The sequence below is a fragment of the Nomascus leucogenys genome, chromosome 4 (assembly GCF_006542625.1).
Source record: "Nomascus leucogenys isolate Asia chromosome 4, Asia_NLE_v1, whole genome shotgun sequence".
Taxonomy (NCBI): domain Eukaryota; kingdom Metazoa; phylum Chordata; class Mammalia; order Primates; family Hylobatidae; genus Nomascus; species Nomascus leucogenys.
In genome coordinates this window covers 15,799,307-15,811,769 of record NC_044384.1, presented here as the reverse complement: position 1 = coordinate 15,811,769, position 12,463 = coordinate 15,799,307, and positions in this window count along the sequence as shown.

Sequence of the window (12,463 nt, the reverse complement as noted above, 5' to 3'; positions counted from 1 at the left end):
GTTTGAATAGAGAGAGGTGGTGGGATAACTGAAAAGCAAATGTACTTGTGTAAATCCAATGTACCTGATAGGATAGGTACAGTGGTCTCAAAAAAATTGGCACTAACGCAGTCAGAACACATTTCAAGTTAAAAATAGGAATTACCTACAGCAAAACAGCACCACAGATCACATACAGGGACACTCCATTTCATCGTTTAGCCCAAATTCTCCTAGAGAGTGAACACTCCATTCCTTAAGTGTTATCACAATCGAATTAATTTTTCCTGACATTTATTTATTTCAATTAAACTCTTCTTCCATCACTGAATATGTGAAACACTGTCCAATTGTCTTGTGATGATATTATTACTGCAGGGTGTGTCAGAAAAAGCAGTTCTCTGGGAATGTGGCCATACTGACTGCAGTCTCAATTCTTCCCTGAATTCTTCACGGGACTCTGGGCAAATCACACAAACTACCTCTATTTCACCATCCTCCCCTGCAAAATATAAGGAACAGCGTCAACAATATGGTTCTTTCAAATGCTTACATTTTGTGATGCTATCTTTGTTTCTCTAGCATTAATTAGCTGAAGCAAGTGTGTTTTGTTTTTGCTTTTTTTTTTAACCTCACACTTTCTCAAAACTAGGGAAGCTTGCTGGGAATCTAACGGGAGATTGAGAGGTGTGGCCGGTATATATGAAGTAATTGTTGCTAGAGTATATGGTCAGTCACTGAAGGATATTTTGGAATTCTGGTGAGACTCTTTTTTGTTTTGTTTGTTTGTTTGTTTGAGACAGAGTCTCGCTCTGTTGCCCAGGCTGGAGTGCAGTGGCACGATCTCAACTCACTGCAACCTCCAGAGGTTCAAGCAGTTCTCCTGCTTCAGCGCCCCCTAGTAGCTGGGATTACAGGCACCTGCCACCACGCCCGGCTCATTTTTGTATTTTTAGTAGAGACAGGGTTTCACCATGTTGGCCAGGCTGGTCTGGATCTCCTGGCCTCAGGTGATCCACCCGCCTCGGCCTCCCAAAGTGCTGGGATTACAGGCATGAGCCACTGTGCCCCACCCTGTGAGACGCTTTCAGGTGGAGTATTTGTTCATTTTACAACAAGGAGTACAGAGATCTCAAACCACCCTGGGAAGCTCCAATTATGCCTGGACTCTACTTTCCTCCTGACAAGTGGAAGTCTAATTTGGAGACACTGGTAGCTCAACCTGAGACTAGCCTAGGAGTGTGCACTTCCTGAGGTCCACAAAGTCAGCAGCCAAGGGAGTCAGACAAAACCAGGTCAAGGTTGAGTCGGGAGTTGAGAACCAGCAAATACTCCCCAGTACTGACTGAAGAGATGTGAAGTTAGGTATGAGGCAAGAAGACAGAAGATGAGGCTGAGGACAGTTTCTGAGGCACTGAATTATATACTCTGGAACTTTATCAGTTACCTGTCGCCTCCCCAGTGGGCCAGGGTGAAGGCTTCATGAGTGGGGAGCCTATTCAGGCTCACTCTGAAATTGGGCTTTAGTTACTCTGAGAGATGGGTTTCCCTTTAGGGCCCAGCATTTAAATTGTCCATACTCAGAAAATAAATACAATTAATCCTCATGAATATCAACTTGCAGACAAATTCCTTACCTAGGAAAACAGACCAGTTCCACCTTTCATTGCATTATTTCAAAAATTAGATTTGTTCATTCTTGGATTCATCTTTGATTCTTCCTGCTCCTTCTTCCTCTCATGGTCCAAGAATTGATGCCAAATTTATGTCCTGGAAATTCCTCAAGGCCATGTCCTCCTCTCCATTTCTCCTGCCTCTGTTTCATTTCAGTTTTCCTCATGTCTCATCCATGCTGTGTCCCTAACACCTCACTGCAGGCAATGGTACCTTTCTACAATATACTCCATGATGCAGCCAGAGGGACCTTCGTACATGCAAATATGATTATGTTTCTCTCCAGCTTAAAATCCTTTTGTGTTTCCCCATAGTCCACAAGGGAACGAAGAAACACCACCAACAGTGTCCACATGGCCCTTCATGACATGGCCCTGTGGACACATCAGATGCTCTCTGATGTGCCTCATCCACACTATCTGTACCACTGCCGGCCTGGATATGTCATGGTTTTCATGGTGCTCTCTTGTGCCTCTTTGCACCCGCATGCACTGTGTTTCCTACAAGGGATATCTGTGTTTACAACCAAACTCCCAGGGGCCAAATTATAGCCTTTGTAAAGGACTTCAAACCACCAGGCATTTGCTGGAAGTTTCACGGAGGAAAACAAGCATTTTTCATCTTTTAATCTGTTTTGCTGGTCAAAGAGGAAAAGGAGTGGATGGATCAAGTGGGGCCCAAAGTCTGAATCTAGTTCTGATCAACAAGGAGAAATTGATGCACAATGGGGAAGTGACCTTGGCATTTTCAACTGGCAGAGCCGGTAAGTTTGGGCACAGTTCAAATGTGAGTCTGTAGCCACTAGAGAGAGGGGTTTCAAAGTCATGGAGAAAAGATGGGGGTGAATCCTGCACCAAGACTTATTGAGGAGAGTTCTTGGGAACAGTTACTTTTAGGATTCCACAGGGAAATCACTGAGTGAGTTTTACAAAATACTGCTGCCTGGTTCCCTCCCTCAAGAGACCTTTACTTAATTGGTTTGGGGTGCAGAGTGGGAATGTGCATCTTTAAAAGCAGAATTCCCAAACTGGAAAGCTCCAAGCTTCCTGCAGGAGACATTATTTGAACTGAATTTTGAAAGATAAGCTTGCATGCCAGGAACCTCATGAATATGAATAGAGGATATGAAGGAATGTAAATAATTTGATATGGCTCTAAAGAAAACAAGGGAGAAATCAAGATGTTAAGAGGCTTACACTCCTTGCTCAATAGTTTGTAATTTATCTTTTTGGATAAGAGGATATTATAAAGGATTTTTAAACTGAGGTATAAAATAATTAGAATTGGAATGTTTACCTGAACTTCAGAGTAGGCAATAGGTTGGCATAGATCAGAACTGTAGGTAGGAAAATTAATTGTTTAGGAGAGACAAGAGACATGACGGAGGTGAGAGAGTATGGATAGGAGGAACACAAATGTGATAGAAATAACAAGACTTTTGATCATTTAGTTAAAAGAACTGGGGAGGGACACACCCAGGTTTCTGAGAGATGTCCAGTAGTACACAGGTAACATTTACGGCTCGAGACAGGTTAGAGATTTTGAAGAAGTTAAAAGTTGAAACATGAACCTATGGATATAGTGGAGGTCACACAAGAAGATCATATTATGGTGAAAAGAGGGCTTAGAATGGGAGGAAAGGAAGCAGGATACCAAGCAAAGGAGTCAGGAAAGAAGGGAAGGGTGCTCTGGAAATCCTGGGAAGGTCAAAGAGGAAAGGGCTAAATGTCACCAACAAACAAAATGAAATAAGACCTGGGATGTATTTTTTGGCCAAGGCAATTAGAAAATGATTAGTATCCTTATCAGGAGCAATTTCAGAGAATGTTTGGGTCGATGTCTAACTACAGTGGAGTCAAACGTGAATCAATGGTGAAAAAAGGACAATAACCAATGTGTACACTTTTTATAAAAACCACCCTCCAAGGACCAGGCACTGGCCCTCTCTCCGGTGCCCACAGACATCCACACAGGCCCAAAGAATCAGGGATCGCACAGGCCAGCGCGATCGAATGGTTCTGAGTCATCTGCCAGAAGCCTTGCCCTCAATCTAGGCGGACATGAAGCATCTACAAAGGAGGAATAGTCGAAGCAGCCATGGCAGCGGCAGCAGCAGCAGCAGCAGCAGCGGCAGCGGCAGCAGCAGCGGCAGCGGCAGCAGCAGCAGCAGCAGCAGCAGCAGGAGGTGGGGGCCTCTGCCAGGTACCTGGCGGGGCAGGCACACAGGTGCCCAGGTTCCCGCGGTGGCCACCTCTTCCCTGGAATGGAAAAATGAAAAAGCAGGGTGGTAGCTACAAGGTATAAAAGGTAAAGAAAGGACGTTTGTTTTTAGTATGAGATATTGAGCATATTTACGTGCTAAGACTTTGCAAAATAGTGAAGAGACTATGGATGTAGGATCAAAGGTTACTCATGCACTTATGTCCTGGGAAGGAGGAGGTCTACTTCCTTCCCTAAAACAGAGGGTTAGGATAAGCTAAATCTAGTCAAGGGGACAGTTGGCCACTCCTCCATGGTGGGGGTAGAGTGGAAACCCTTGAGGTATGGATGTTTCAGATTAAAACCTTCCCTTCATTACCACTTGCCTTGAGACCCTGAGAACTAGTCCCTGTGTACTTTTTATCCCAATCGTGTTCAGTCAAAGACAGGTTAGGGCTGAGATTTTTGAAAGATTTTCCAGAGTAAGGACCCTCTGAAAAGTAGGGGTCTAATATAGACCTGAAGTGGCAAAGACTACTTTTCAAAATTGTTCTGTGAGGCTGTAAACTTGAGTGTCCATGTCTATCTCTGATTCCTGTTTAGCCTGCCCATTTCCTCTCTGGAAGCAGAACAGCACAGACTTTGCGATATGGGATAACTGGGTTTGAACCAAAACTTGGCTCTTTGAACCTCTACACAGACACTGAGGAGCACTGTTTCGTAAAAAATAGGGTTGAGAGTAGCATTCTTGTGCGTTTGCTTTCAGCAAGATACTGGGAGGAATGCTTGCCACCAGATGGTATCACTGCAGTTTTAAAAAACAAAAACCTAGGATGTTAAATAGCAGAACTTTTATATTACTTTGTAATAAGCAGGAAAGCAGCCATCAGTCTTTTGAAAAATGCTGACTTTCTCGTTATCTCATACAAGTGTACTCTAAAAAAAGAATTAATTACACACTTGCATTTTTTCTTCTTTTGTAAAAAGCTACTGTTCCCTCCTGTGCTGACCTTTTCTGTGAAAACAGGCTGTCAGTAGCGGAATACCTAGCAAAGGTTTTTGAAAAAAATACAATTGAACGCCTTTCAGGTAAATGTGCATGAGGAATGAACTGCTCTTTGAAAGTCTGGGGTCATCATTTTGAGAACCCCTCCTGGGATATTTTTCCATAATTGTATGATTTTGTTGTTAAAAATTGTTAAAATTCTCATATAAGAACACTTTAAAAACGTGGAAATGTAGGTTTCTAATCTTTATAAAAATCTTCCAAAAAGAATAGGTTTGGTGGGCTTCAAACTGTTGAAATATAAAAATTAAATTATTTTTAAAAACTGGTTTCAAGAGGATAGATTTTTACTAATTAGATTCCAATCAAATATCTTTGAGTGATTAGTATATGGACTGAAAATCAAGTGTCAAGGTTTAATAAGTACAACCAATGCTGTCTTTATTCCATTTAAATCTGTCCATTTCCTGAGACCTTTTCCCCCATGATAGCTGTCAATCCAAATTTAAATTTGTTTATGTTTTATCGCATTTATAATACATTAGTACTGAGCACATTATTACGTATAAATTCATAGCGATCCATTGGGGATGCGTGTCAAAACTTGTGTTGATGGGTGTCACGCCAAAACAGCTTGGAAACTGCTGACTTCAGCAACTTTAACCTCTGGTTTTGCCTTTAGTTAATTTTCAAAGTTAAGTCCTCACTTTGAGAGTGCTCTTGCATATACACACCCGAAACACGAATACTGAACATACTAACCAGGAAAACAAACCAATCTCCTATTGAGCAAAGCCTTCCACAACCACCCTCCAAGGACCAGGAGTGGCCCTCTCTCCGGTGCCCGCAGACATCCACACAGGCCCAAAGAATCAGGGATTGCACAGGCTAGCGCAATCGAACGGTTCTGAGTCATCTGCCGGAAGCCTTGCCCTCAATCAAGGAGGACGTGAAGCATCTACAAAGGAGGAATAGTCGAAGCAGCGGCGGCGGCGGCAGCGGCGGCAGCAGCAGGAGGTGGGGGCCTCTGCCAGGTACCGGGCGGGGCAGGCACGCAGGTGCCCAGGTTCCCGCGGCGGCCACCTCTTCCCTGGAACGCGTGAGAGAGGGAGAGGGAGGAAGGCCAGAGCAGGAATCAGAGCGAGCCAAAGGCGGGCAGGAACTAGGAGAATGACGGCGGGAGGCGGCCGGGAAAGAGAGTCGCGGGGCTGTGGGGGTCGCCCTGGCACCAGCCGGGGTCCCAAGCCCCACCGCGAGACCCGGCCAAGGCCGAGGCCCGGGACCGGAGAGCAGGACCGGAGAGCAGGACCAGCCCTGAATAGGAAGCTGCCCCTGGAGAGGGAGCGTCTGTTTCTAGGCCTGCGATTTGCTGCGCTGTGATTTGCTGCCGGGTGGGAGCGGGGAGTGACGCGAGTAGTGGGTTTGGAAGAGCCGGAAGCTTGGGCGGGAGCCCAGGGAGGGCGAGTGGGAGGAGCCGCGGCTGCGGAGGAGGCTCCGGGAGTACGGGTAGCCGGGCCTGGAATTTCCGCGGCGCCTGGGGCAGATCGGGGAGGCGCCGAGTCCCTGCTCCCCTGGCACCCACGCCTGCCCCTGTGCTTACAGCCTATTGGTTGCACCTTCTCCTTCCATTCCTGTCCCCTCCCTCCGTTCTTTCCATCCCTGCCTTCATCTTTCTGTATCTTTCATATTCTCTTCTTCATTGTCTGCTTCCTCTCAAATGGGATGGGGTGGGGGGGGTGCTTCTTCACCTACGCCCCTCTCTGTCGCAGCCACCGGCGTTACTTTAACCAGTTCCTCACTTTCTAGACACACTCAGTCCTCTGGCTGCTGCTCCACTCCTGAGACCTCCCCATTCCAAGGCCTCACCCAGGGCTGCTCTCCGGGCCCCTCCCGCTTCCCTGCCTCGGGCTCTGCGTAGACCGCGCCCTCTTCCCTGGGTCCATTCGGAGGGGCAGACTCGTCTCCCCAGTTCTCCCAGCACACCCTGATGGCTGGGTCGCAGTCTCCCTTTCGCGCGCGCGCTCTCCCCTCGCCCTCCTCTGTCTCTTCCTTTTACTACCTCCAGATAATGGAAATTCCACAGAAATAGGTGGATTTCTTCCCTTGTGCCTCCACTAGATGTTCTGTGTAGTTTCATCCATTTTCATGGAACCTCTCGGAATCGGGATGCTGATGGCTCCAGGTCTCTGGCTCTAGACGGTCTACTCATCCCCGTCCCTAACTGTTGACAAACATCCTTGGCTGTCTTTGTTACAGGTTCACCTGGTATGGTGTGTTCCACGCATCTCAAATGGAACAAGTCATATTCCCCATTCCAGCCCGACTCCTCATATAAAATAACAATGGTTCATGACCCACCCTGAGTATGAATTTATAACAGCTAGGTGCCTCGGGACTTGGCCCTCCTGCGCTCTATCCCTATGTGAGCAGTCACTCTGCCTGGCAATTCCAGCCCCCACTTCTCTATTGCAGACAATCCCTCTGCTCTCAGCAGTCCCTGGCCCATAGTGGTGGCCTACCCGCCAGCTCCCCAGCCTCTTTTCAGACCAAATACTGAGCTGGGTTATCTTTCTAAAGCCCCAGTGCACTCATATGAGACGTTTGTTTAAAAACCATGCATGGCTTTCCAGACCATAATCTCAAGTTCAAACTCCTAAATGTGGCGTAAGGGTCCATCCTATCTCACTACCACGTGGCTCACAGGAAACCACGGAAACCCACCCCAGGGGCACCACACAAACCATGCCCTTTGTCTTCCTGCCACATTCTTGGCACCTGCTAATTCCTCAGCCTGTTATTTGCATCCCCCATTTCACCACCTACGGAATGCCTGCCCAGATTTTCTTTTTTCTTTTTTTTTTGATATGTGGTTTTAATAAGTTTTATTACCTATTGAATAAATACAAGAGAACATTTAAAATGTATATTAAATTATAAAGAACAGCAGTACAACCCGTCACCCAGTTTAATAACTGGAATATTGTCATCTCTGGAGGCTCTGAGTGTTTCCCTACTGATCACACCCTCCTCCCTCATCACATCCGCTTCCCTCCCCTCTGTATCACCACCTTCCTGAGTTTCATGATAATAATGACATTACTTTTCTTGACAGTTTTACTATCTATACATGCATCCAGAATGATTTAGTTTAGCCTGGTTTTGAACTTTACGTATATGGAATAATACTATATTACTCTGTGGCTTAATCCTTTAATACATTATTTGTGGGAATTGTCCATGTCAAAAACTAAAAGAACTTATGGTTCTTTTAGTTTTTATTGCTCTGTATTCCATTATACTAACATACTACAATCCATTTATCCATTCTGTTTTTGATGGACATTTGGGTTGTTTCTTTTTTATTATTATACTTTAAGTTCTAGGGTACAAGTGTACAATATGCAGGTTTGATACATAGGTATACATGAGCCATGTTGGTTTGCTGCACCCATCAACTCGTCATTTACATTAGGTATTTCTCCTAATGCTATTCCTCCCACATCCCCCCTCCCCACCCCACAGGCCCCCCCTGGTGTGTGATTTTCCCTGCCCTATGTCCAAGTGTTTTCATTGTTCAATTCCCACCTATGAGTGAGAACATGTGGTGTTTGGGTTTCTGTCTTTGTGGTAGTTTGCTGAGAATGATGGTTTCCAGCTTCATCCATGTCCCTACAAAGGACATGAACTCATCGTTTTTTTATGGCTGCATAGTATTCCATGGTGTATATGTGCCACATTTTCTTAATCCAGTCTATCATTGATGGACATTTGGGTTGGTTCCAAGTCTTTGCTATTGTGAATACTTCCTCAATAAACATATGTGTGCATGTATCTTTGTAGTAGCATGATTTATAATCCTTTGGGTATATACCCAGTAATGGGATGGCTGGGTCAAATGGTATTTCCAGTTCTAGATCCTTGAGGAATCGCCACACTGTCTTCCACAATGGTTGAACTAGTTTACAGTCCCACCAAGAGTTTAAAACTGTTCCTGCTTCTCCACATCCTCTCCAGCACCTGCTGTTTCCTGACTTTTTAATGATCACCATTCTAATTGGTGTGAGATGGTATCTCATTGTGGTTTTGATTTGCATTTCTCTGATGACCAGTGATGATGAACGTTTTTTCATGTGTCTGTTGGCTGCATAAATGTCTTCCTTTGAGAAGTGTCTGTTCATATCCATTGCCCACTTTTTGATGGGGTTGTTTTTTTTATTCTTGTAAATTTGAGTTCCTTGTAGATTCTGGATATTAGCCCTTTGTCAGATGAGTAGGTTGCAAAAATTTTCTCCCATTCTGTAGGTTGCCTGTTCACTATGATGGTAGTTTCTTTTGCTGTGCAGAAGCTCTTTAGTTTAATTAGATCCCATTTGTCAATTTTGGCTTTTGTTGCCATTGCTTTTGGTGTTTTAGACATGAAGTCCTTGCCCGTGCCTATGTCCTGAATGGTATTGCCTAGGTTTTCTTCTAGGATTTTTATGGTTTTAGGTCTAACATTTAAGTCTTCAATCCATCTTGAATTAATTTTTGTATAAGGTGTAAGGAAGGGATCCAGTTTCAGCTTTCTACATGTGCCAGTTTTCCCAGCACCATTTATTAAATAGGGAATCCTTTCTCCATTTCTTGTTTTTGTCAGGTTTGTCAAGGATCAGATGGTTGTAGATGGGTGGTATTATTTCTGAGGCCTCTGTTCGGTTTCATTGGTCTGTATCTCTGTTTTGGTACCAGTACCATGCTGTGTTGGTTACTGTAGCCTTGTAGTGTAGTTTGAAGTCAGGTAACGTGATGCCTCCAGCTTTGTTCTTTTTGCTTAGGATTGTCTTGGCGATGCGGGCTCTTTTTTGGTTCCATATGAACTTTAAAGTAGTTTTTTCCAATTCTGTGAAGAAAGTCATTGGTAGCTTGATGGGGATGGCATTGAATCTATAAATTACCTTGGCCTGCCCAGCTTTTAAAGCCAGCTTCTCTGGAAAGTCTTTCCAGGATTCTATAGAGGTTTATTTATTTATTTTTTTATTTTATTTGTTTTTTTCTGAGGACTTCCTTAGCACTTTCAAAATTATCCTGTTATAGAGCACCTGACTGGTTTGAAACTACGCATTTCTATATGTGTGTCTTCTTTAGGGTGTAAGCTTCTGGTCAGGGATTATCGCATTTGTTTTTCATTTTCTCCTCCCCAAACAGGTAGTGAACAGTCTACATAAATGCTCTTTGAATAAACTCACTTTTGGATGTTGTATGGGGATGGGGGAGTGGAGGAGGGAGTTCATAGGTATTTGGGGCTCCCAGGAGGAGGACGATATCGTATACTTGGAAACATAATGCTTGCTTTTGAGGCTGACCCTCACTTTTTCTGTGAGTCTTGTGGACAGTGTTTAATTGCCTCTGTCCTTGTTTGTTTGCCTGAAAAGGAAAAGCTAGTTTAATGCCAATTTATTTGGTTGGCTGGAAATAAAAACTTCTGATTCCTGTGTTTTTGTAACACAATCTAATTGTGGCATTGGCACCTAAAGTATTATTTTGTATTAAAATTAATTGCTTTTTGGAAATATTGGGTAAAGTCCATTTTGTTTAAAGTTCCAACCCTTTCAAAAGCTGTAATGTCCAAATGAGATTGGAGCACCAGGAAGACAGGGGGGAAGAGTCATTCTGTTACCTGGTTTTCTCCCCTGCCTGACTTCTGACCTGAGCAGAGGCAAAGGGGGTGCACTTGTGTGTGAGTGTGGGCACATGTATTGTGGCTGCAGGGTAGATATTGATGGGAAATACCACATACTGATCAGCACCTGAGTGTTGAAAAGGAATTAAAGTGGGGACATGAGATGAAGGAAGAGGAAAGATGGAAGAAATCAGAAGTAGCAGTTTGCAACTAAGAGCAGTTAAAATGTAAAGATGACATTGATGCAATCGTTCAGTTCATTCAGAACTATTGAAACTATTGATTCAATAGTTCAGACAGGATGATTAAACACACCTACACACACACACACACACACACACACACACACACACCCAACCTAAATTCATGCTTGCTTCACCCTGAGTCCAAAGCTCTTATGCTAAGGTTGGATCAAATCCAAATTTATTTGTGTCTCTGTCTTACCCAGTTTACCTAATTCTCTCCATCTTTAAGTTTCTTTGGTGCCACCTTCTGGTGGGCCCAGTTCTATGAAGTTTGAATATTCCTTCCTGCCTCCCAGTCTCTGAAATGTCCTCAAGTGAAAGATGAGGTCGTGGAGGACCCTGGGACTTGCCTGCACAGACTCCTCTGCCTTCCAACATCTGCAGACCCTAGTATAAGCTCTGGAGAGGTCTTCTGTTGTGAGGATAGTGAGGAACCGGAATATTTTGTTCCATAATAAACAACCTCTTAAGTATAGAGTACTGTTGTGCAAATTATGTCATGATTGTGTTTTCTTGGTTCACATTTATTTTGCTTAGTTTTTTGAACCCTAACAATAACCCTAACCCTACTTGTTTTTTTCTGAACTGCACTAACATTTATTTTAAACTTTAAAGAATTTGCACTGCTTTAGACTGTTGTTCTATATTTAGAGTGTTGCCTTTACACTTTAAAAAAATATAAGCTCACTTTTTTGTTTAAGTAAGAGACACCCTTCTGTTGAAAAATATCTTAGGAGGAAGCAAAATATCTTAGGAGGAAGCAAAACATCCAACAGTGAAGATACTTTGGTTAATACAGTTGTTCCCCACTTCCCTGTCTCAGCCACTCAATTCCCCTTTCCTCTTGTGCTCTAAGAGCCCCAGAAGACCTGTCCAAGACCCCCACTAAGGGGATACAGTTTCAAAGCTGCTGCAACAGGCACTCTGTAGGCCGCTGGGAAACTGGATGAGGCTCCATCTGTTTATAGAAATGAACACATGCACGATGATTTATATCTCTAGATAGAGTTCCCAGGACTTTTCGTTTTGCTCATTTGCTAATTTTCCAAACTGGAGCATATTTTTCTTGTTTGACTTTATATTTTTCAGTTAAAATTATACATGTTTATGAAGAAAGGATAATATAATAAAAAAACTTGTAGGATCATGAGATTATAGATAATGATTTGTCCTTTTATTTTCCCAAATGTTCTCAATTGTAAGAGCAAAAAGGCTCAGGGACATTGAGATGAGTTGGTGAACTGTAATATTTTATGAAATAATAGCCCAAGTTTTTACAGGGTTTAATAGATATAAACAACAATGTAGGACTTATAATAGTGCACTAAAATTATAATAATAGTAAACTGTAATAGCTTTTTAGCACTTTAAGCAAGGTGCCCCCCTAGATTAGGCTCCTACCTTCCACAGAACTGGTTGATGGGTATGCTATCTTTCTTGATGATTACATTTCAAAGGGATGGCTTCCAGGTCTTTGAGAAAGACTGTCCTGGGATGTAAAACTAGCAAGAAACTTTTTTAAAAGATTTACATCTCAAAGGGGCTGATAAAGAATTTACAATGACAAGTTATCTAAATAAAATGCTTTAAGAAAAAGGAAGAAAGGGCATAGAGGCAGGAAGAAGCCTGTTTAGTTTGTTTATTTAGTCAAGTTTAGGTTGTCTAAAGTTAATTCAAGCTGAGGGGAATGTTAAGACCCTC